We start from the raw sequence: 9,204 nt of genomic DNA on the forward strand, positions 1-9,204 counted from the left end.
AACACATAAACTTGGACTTCACTTTAGGGGAAAATGTTTTCAGTACTACGGGGCCAGTGGATACTGGTTTAATTGATGATTCTTCATTGTCCAGATTGCATTGGGATTGAAGATGGGTAACACAGACATCTGAAATCTCAGCCCACTGGCTGAGATTATTATGTGTGTTTATGGACCCGGATGCCAAAAATTCCTTAAGGAATGATTGACAGATCAAATCCAGAAACATTTAAAATAAAGAAGGCATCAGGATAAAATCAGACTTACTCCAGAAACTTGAGAGAAACATAACACTAGGAAATCAAGTGAGATAATTCATTAGGTTAAGAAAAAGACCGTTTTTTGGAGGTGGGGGCAGTAGACACAAAGGAGGAAGCAGTTCTCCTTTCTCCTTCAGCTTTGAGCAGGGAGGTTACACAGCCCAAAGGCACAGTTCAACTTGAGTGTAGATCTGTGAACAACACGGTTTGACCCACCAGGGCTGGGCAGCTACAGCAGAAACAGTAAAGTTTAATACATAATTGGAAATATTTTCTTCTCCCATAAAAGGAACAAAGAGTTTCCTCTTCTGGAAAGAATCTGCAGCGACCCATGCAGCTCTTGAGGTTCTTGGGATGAAGGGCCATGAGAGACTGAGAAAATAAAGAAAGCAAGCTGGGGTGGGGTGGAGCCCTAACTATCCTGATAGGAGGAAAGGAACTGGTCCCTCACTGCAGGGGCGTTTATTTATGCCTTTTAGAAACTTAATGTCATGTGACACCCTGTTGTCCTAGTAACCCACTGTTAAGGTTTTCTTGGGGCTAGGTGTTCTCTGGGCCGCAGCTTCTTCATAATGCTTGCCCTGGTTGCTCTTTGTTCTTGGGATGGCCATGCCCAGTCTTGCACATGTGGTCAATTTCCAGCTCCAACGGCTCCCAACAAGAATCTGGATTCTAACCACTGGGCTCTTAATGTTTTATTTAGAACTTCACCTAAAATGCATATGCCAAAGATTCAAACTGACAACTTCACTTCAAAATAACTTATGAATAACTGGACTCAGTGAGCTTGCAGCTGGAGGCAGCCTTGTTGGAAACAAAGCTGGGGGCAGCACCTCTGATCACGGCATGCATGCATGGCTTAGATGAGTGTGGTAGGTGCACAGAGAAACATCCTTTAGCCGTTGGTGTGCTTTCTTCTTAAAGCTGAGGCCAAAGGCTCTGTATCAAACATAAGAGGAGGGAACTAGGGAAAGGCTGGGCTCTCAGTCCATTCTCAGAGGCTACACAGGAACAGGGTGAGGACACCATGGAATGAGGCCTTGGTGACTTGTGCTTTCATGGGCAGAGTTTTGAAGGATGTAAGCGATCTGAGAACCCCTTTCCTTCTGGTTTCTCTCTCCCTGTGGATCATCCACTCAGTGTAAAGGGCTGTGTCTGTTTCAAGAGGAACCCATTCATTTTTCCTACTTTTAAGTATTCCTCAAGAGTACCCTGTATGGGTCTGGCCCCTTCTTGGGGACATGGACCATTCACTGAGGAGTTGGGTTTCCAATTGTATTTTGGGAAGATGGACTTCACCAACTGGGAGCCACACAGACACTTCAAAAAGAAAAAAGTCACAGAATCACTTTAATAAATGTTTTTTTTAAAAATAAGCCATCTGCTTCAAAGAATTGTCAGGGTAAAATGAGGCACAATTGAAACCACTGAGACAGACAGAGTTTAAGCAATACATGAGGACTTTATTGCAGACCAGGTGCAGCTGGGCCAAGGGCAAAAACACCATTGGAGCAAGGGACAAGAGCATGTTTTACAAGAGCACTTATGTAGGGGAGAGGGGTCACTGCTAGGGGGATGCAAAAGTTTGGGTCTCTGAGTAGGCAGTCAGGGCTGGCTGACAGACAAGACAGTGTTGGATAGCGGGTAGAGGGTGCTGGCAGGCACAGCATGTTTCTTATGGTTTTTCACAGAATTAGTTCTCTGCAGGTTGAGCTGCATGGGGAAGCTGATGGCCTCCTGTTGAACACTGTGCTCCTGCAGGTGTGAATAACAGATCTGCTTGGGGAATTTTTCTCTCCTAGTTGGGCAGGAGTCTAGTTTGGAGACCTGACAAGAATAACTGGGGTTAGGATGTCAACTAGTCATTTGAGTAGAACGAAAAAAGGGCTCCAGATTATGTTCTACATGGATTACAAAATTAAACATAAAATATCATAAAAATATTATGAAAAGATAAAGGGAATATATTTATGACCTTAAATGACCATAAAACCTAAAGCATAAAGCAAACAAAACCAAAAAATGACATAAGGCAAAAAAAGATGTAAAGAACAGACAGATGTGGCTATCTTAAAATAAAAAAACCACATTACAAAGTTAAAAAAAAAACTGATAGAGGAGAAAATATTTGGCACAGGTCTAGAGTAACTCCAAGCCACTGCCAGCGTGCTCTCAGGCTCCACAAGAGACAAGCAAGAAAGGTAGTGTAGGGTGGTGCACAGTGGTGCTGGGTCTAGAATACAGTTCTATGTTTGCACTGGATCTGGGCCACTGCACTTTTTGTGCAGGAGAGAAGGAGGAGCAGCTGGAGTGAGAGCACTTCTGGAAGATCATTAATGCTATTCACTACTACAGCCCAAATGGTCATAAGCCAGTGAATTGAACAGAAAAACAGTTTCAAAGAAGTCAACCCCTTCCTGTGAGTCAGTAGTAGTGGCAGGCCATGGGGAGAAACAAGAAGCCAATCCCTTCCTGTGAGCCAGTGTCAGCCATGTGGACTGTTGGGAGAAGAAACAAGAAGCCAACCCTTCCAACGAGTCAGTGGTAGTTACAGGCTATGAGGATGAAAAACAAGAAGCCAATCCCTTCCTGTGAGATGGCCAGTGCACGGGGTAGGAGACAAGAAGAGCTGAGCCCCACTCCACCACCGTTAGGTAAGCAACCAGCTGATCTGGAGAAACACAGGCTGGGATGATAGATACTAAGGTAGAAAAAAAAACCAACTGAATCCTTATAATGTTTAGTATTTGACGGACTTTGCAGGCCTAAGGCTAGTGGTCTAAGCATCTATTTGGAGCATAAAAATATGCAGTATAGCAACTATGGAGGATTTCCTTCTGAAGGCGGTAGTCATTGTTAGTTCCCTATTATCTTGTTTTAAAGTCCTGTATTGTTTTCATTGTTTTGTTTTGTTTGGTCTTATTCTATTTTTGTTTTGTTTTGTTTGATTTTGTTATATCTGATGGCATGGGCAGCTATTTCAAAAATGACAAGATATATTATGGTAGCCATTGTTGATTTCCTGTTATCTTATTTTGAAATCCTGTATCACTTAAATTGTTTTGTTTTGATTTGTTTTACTCTATTTTATTTTGTTTGATTTTATTATGTCTGATAGTATGGGCAGCGATGCTGAAGATAGTAAGAGGCATTATGGTACTCATTGTTGATTTCCTATATCTTGTTTTAACATCCTGTATTACTTTCACATTTTGTTTTGATTGATTTTATTGGTTTTATTCCTTTTAAAAAAATCTTAAAAGTTTTGATCACTTGCAGATAACCAACAGAAACTATTTCTTCAGTTTCTTGTTCACTTGGACAAGATCTAAAAATGCATTGATTGTAATCAAGAAATATTACTGACCATTGTGAATAATTGCACACATATGTTTGAAAATAAAGAATATGGAGAAGATGGGAATGGGAAAGATCATGCCAGCACCTACATTTGACATGGATAAGTTAAAATCTACACTGAAATTGTTCATGAGAGACTGGAGTGACACTGGGACAGCAGAAAGGGTTGCCTGCTACCAGCCAGGCATTACAGAAATGTTTTAAATTTTCCAAAAGAAAGACGGCATCTTTCTAAAGTAAATATTCTAGTACTGGGTGCTGGACTAGGAAGACTGGCCTGGGAAATAGCTGTGTGAGTTATTCTTGTCAGGCAAATGAATTCTCTTTTCTTCCAGCTTTTTATTCAATGAATGTTCTGAAATTAATAAATACAAACTTTATTCCTGAAGTCATCATTTTAGCAATAACAGGAAATCAGGTTATCAGCTTTAACCCATCTTTTTTGCTGATGTTGACCCCCACAGTCTTATTCCTGGTTCTCACTTTCTGTGACAGCAGGACATTTTAGGAGACTCATTCAGAATGCAATGCCTGGGACTGTAATGCCACCTATTTCTTCATATAAAACACAGCTCACTATGTAATTAATGACATTGATACAATATGGAAAATACTCAACCCAGGTGGAATTTGGATAAATCTTGGTCCTTTGCTGTAACCACTTTGAAAATTCTGCAAATAAACCCTTCATAGAATTCAGCTATGGGGATGTGAAAAAAAATGTTGCCCCAGCATATTGATTCCAGGTACAAGTGGAAAAAGAATCTCTGTTATCAACATATTGTGTGGAATGGTCTCTCTGTAATGAAATACTACTATGAATGTGTCTGTTTGTGGTTCATAAGACATAATGATTTTAAGTGACATTACATGGGGGAAAATTTAATTAAGATAAATACACTGAAATAAACACCTCAAAATCAGTCATGAGTGATAACAGAATACAATCTCAAAATAGTAATCCCTTCTTATCTAGCAAAATTTAGAAAAATAGTGCCTGTTTTCTTAATGTCTATTGCTTTCTTCAGAGATATACTATACTATACAGATTTGTACTATACAAGTAAAAATGGAGGAAATGTCTTAAAATTCATTGAAGGCCAGAATTGTCTTTCAGCACAAAAAAACTCCAATGTCTTCATGAAACTGTCTTGCAAGTCTGCTGTATTAATGACTGATGGTACTGAATTCCATAATGACTTCCTTTTTTGTTTTACATGCCCTCCACATGCTATTTTTAGAAGGCTGTAAGGATTTTCTAACACACTCAATGTCTGGAATTGGAACTATTTGTTTTGGACCCAAGTCATCTATACATAAAATGTATATTCTTTTATCATTAAAATTAGTTGATTTTTTTTAGATCAGCTGAATTGAGAAGCCTCAACATTTCATTTTTAAAAAGGGGGAGCCAGCAGCAGGAAAATAACATGACAAGGATAGGTCAATATATCAGTTGCAATCATCAATGTTAATGGTCTCAATTCACCAATCAAAAGACACAATTTACCAGAATGGCTCAAGAAGCAAGATTCAATATGCTGCATACAAAAAACATTTAATTCAAAAAGAAATTCATAGACTAAAAGTCAAAAGGATGGAAAACAATACTCCATGCAACAGGAACTCAGGGAAAAGAAAAGGTAGCTATTCTATTTGCAGACAAAGCGAATTTCAAGCCAAGACTGATGCAGAGAGTTACAAAGGTCACTGCATCCTTTTAAAGCAAACAATCCAAGAATAAGCGATAACAACCATCAATATTTATGCAACAAATACCAGTGTACCCAACTTTATAAAATAAATATTAATGGGCAAGAAAAATCAAATAAGCACTATACAGTTGTATTGGGGGATCTCAATAACCCACTGTCACAAAAGGATCAACCAGACAAAAAATGAACAGTGAAATATTAGAACTTAACCAAATTTTGAACAAAAGGACTTAGGGGATGCTACAAAATGTTCTATTCCACATCAGACTAGACATTCTTCTCAGCTGCACACAAGACCTTCTCCAAAATAGACCACATACTATCCTATAGAGTACACTTAAGTAAATGCAAAGGAATTGAAACTATCCCATGCAAGTTATGAGATTATAGTGCAATGAAATTGGAATTCAGTGGGAAAATAAATCACAAAAATTTCATAAACACATGGATATTAAATAGCACCCTCCTGAACAACCAATGAGACACAAATGAAATTAAAAAATTAGACAGTTTCTACAATTAAATGATAACAATACAACATACTGTAATTTATGGGACATAATGAAAGTAATCCTATGAGGAAAATTTATAGCAGTGAATATCCATATCAGGAAAACAGCAAGCATGAATAAACAACTTATTGGTGAACCTCAAACTTCTAGAAAAAAAAGTAGGCTAAAGCAAAAATTCATACAAGGGTGGAAACTATAAAGATCAGAGCAGAAATTAATACATAGGAGACTAAGAAAACAATACAAAGTATCAATAAATCAAACAGTTGGTTCTTTGAAAGATTAAATAAAATCAACAAACCTTTAGCCAACCTTATCAAAAAAAAAGGAAAGAAAAGACTCAAATCCATGCAGTTAGGAATGAAAAGGATAAAATCACAATGGATGCTGCAAAAATCCAGAAGATCACCTGCACCTACTTTGAGAACTTGTATTCTGATAAGCTGGAAAATGCAGAAGAAATGGACAGATTCCTAGATACATATGAATTGCCAAAACTGAATCAAGAGGATACAGAAATCCTAAATAAACCACTGTCAATCAATAAAATTGAAGATGTAACTAAAAATCTACAACAAAGAAAAGTCCAGGCCATAAACAGCATGCGCACACACACACACACACACACACACACACACACACACACACACACAATTTCTGCAAACTAGCAAGCCTGAAAGCTGGAGGGCAGGTAAGTGAGCTAAAAACTTGAGTAAGTTACACCCTTCAGGCAGATTTTCTTCTTTTCTAGGAAACCCCAGTTTCACTCATGAGGTTTCTGTTGATGGAATGAGACCTACTCACGTTACCAAGAATAATCTCCTTCCTTCAAGTTAGTTACTGTAGATGTTAATCACAGCCAAAGACTAATTTCATGGGAACCTCTAAACCAGTATTTCACCAAAGAACTGGGCGCCACATCCTGGCCCACTTAATGCATAAATTAACAATCACAATCCTTAAGTACAAAGGTGGTAAAATAAAAAAGCACACATACACAATGAACAACAATGTAGATGAGAAACAACAGGAAGGCACCTTCCACAGTTGCCAATTCGAATGGTACTCATCCCAGTCTTAGGGTGCTAAAAGTACTATTGAACCAACAGACCCAGTACTCAGCTCCGTCCCTTGAGGGAACGCCTGTCAATAGCTGGGACACTCACAGCCTGAGAGCTTGTCCAGTGTTGTTTACATTCCCTTCTCTGATTGGGCTCGGCCAGCTGGAGGGTCATGCAGTCAGCCCCTGAGAAATCAGAAGCCATCAACAGGCAACAAACAGCTCAGGGTTTCTGGGACAATGAAAAAAGAGACACACACATGTGCACTGCTGCAGGTGTTTTCCCCCGCATTTGGAATTTAATCTTCTGAAACAGGAGCAATATCTGTAGTGCTCGGTCATCTGCTCCCAGTAGAGCCCATGCTCTGTACCATTATTTCACAGTCCTGTGCTCACAGCAGCCAGTCCCTCAGGATAAATGGAGCATTTGGTGACAGTTGTTCTCTTTCCCCATGCCAACAGTCACTTGAGTTTTTTGTTTTGTTTTGTTTTGGTACCAAGAATCAAACTCATGACTGTAGGCTTGCCAGACAGGCACTTATCCTGCTAAGCTATATCCCCAGCTCAGTGAAACTTTGGTGTTACTCAAAAGGGAAATGAGGTTAGAAAACACATCCAACTTTAAATTCTATAGGAAACATACAAAGCATGTGTGCTTACCTTTAACTTTTTCTTTGTTACAAAAATTGGCAGTAAGCCAAGCTGAAACTGATTCAAGTTTGTAAATATGCCTTGGTGGCAGTGAATGGAAGCACATGTACTACTATGAATGGAGGCTTCCTACTGACTCAGTCCTTTTCTTCCTCCCCCAAATACTAGGGGAGGAACATCCCCAAATACTAGGATCACACAGCCACATACTCAAATTACCCCCTGGTTATATACACTGAATCATTTTTTTCCTTTATATTTAACAAGGATAAGAAATTATGAAGATAAAAACAAAATTATCCTCCTGTAGTTATATTTCTATAATAATCAAACCTAGTTTTCAGTTGTTTCTTATCTACTGGCTTCTTATTAAATAGATTTTAAAAACTATGGTAGATGCAGCTTGGAACATTTCACAAATTTAAATAAATATTTTAAAAGTTATGAAACTTTAAATATCCACATAATAGCTTAGACATCTAAAGATCCTCACACTTCCAGTCAATTTAGCACATAGGATTTGCTTTAGAGTCTTAAGTTGTAATTCCAAGCCTTAGCTAGCCTGTTATGGTAAAGAGTGGCGACAGTCACAAAGGAGTCCTTTTTGGATGGAAATTTACAAGCCAAGCATGACATAGTATGCTTTCCAGAAACAACCATAAGCTTTCCACTAAGCAAGAATACCTCCCAGACTCTCTCCCTCACCACAAGAATTTTAGCTGTACTTGATGATTTTCTCCACAAAGGAAGAAGCAGCAAGAGTTTATCTGAAACTAAAGCTCGCTCATAAGAAGACTCGCATCCAGGCATGGTGGCACACACCTATAATCCCAGCTCTCATGAGGCTGAGGCAGGAGGACTGCTGTGAGTTCAAGACCAGCCCATACTACAAAATACCTGATGCCCACAAGTTGAGAAGTCAGGTTTATTTATCTCAGTTTGCAGAGGTTTCAGTCCATAGTCAGCTGGCTTTGAGTCAGAGTAGCATGGCAGAGGGGCATCCCACAGGAGAAACAGTCCATGACACAGAAGACAGAAAGCGGTGAACAGTGCTCCCTTTTCCTTTTTTTTTGGTACCAGGGATCGAAGGAATTCATGACCTTGAGCTTGCCAGACAGGCACGTACGCCACTGAGCTAAATCCCCGGCTCCCTTTTCCTTTATATTCCATCCAGGGTACAGGCCAATGGTTGGTGTCACCCACATATGGAGTTGGGCTTTCCATTATATACAACCAGAACAATCTGTGAACTAATCCAGTTATCCTTAATCCAGTATCACACACCCATGATCCAGCCACCTCTCAAAGACCCCACTTATGAGGCCTGAGGTTTTGCAGGGACATCTAGATAGAAGACATGACATGGTATAACCCAGGACTTGGACAGAGAAGTATTTCAGAGTTACAGCCAGTGAGTAACTACATAAAGATGTGGAATCGTGTTTCTATGTAAAGGTGTAGAGCGAATCAGTACACAGAGTGAAAATTCATTCAGTGTTGCCTGAATAGTAGTGTTTATCTCAGGTCTTGCCATAAGACTTAGCCTCCTGTATCCTGGGAAGGACCTTACCATCTTTATGGAAGGTGCAGTTGAAACTCTTGCCTTCCTGAAGGCCCCCACTTCTCACTGATCCTTTTTTTAACTG

General features: G+C 39.4%; 1 pseudogene; it reads left to right on the forward strand.

The window, feature by feature from the left end:
- The first annotated feature begins 2,823 nt into the window (after positions 1 to 2,823).
- LOC100730816 (carnosine N-methyltransferase-like) lies at positions 2,824 to 4,614 on the forward strand (annotated as a pseudogene).
- Positions 4,615 to 9,204: the final 4,590 nt, after the last annotated feature.

Source organism: Cavia porcellus, unplaced genomic scaffold (genome assembly GCF_034190915.1).
Source record: "Cavia porcellus strain 051 isolate PalLab524CR breed Dunkin Hartley unplaced genomic scaffold, mCavPor4.1 scaffold_17, whole genome shotgun sequence".
Lineage (NCBI taxonomy): Eukaryota > Metazoa > Chordata > Mammalia > Rodentia > Caviidae > Cavia > Cavia porcellus.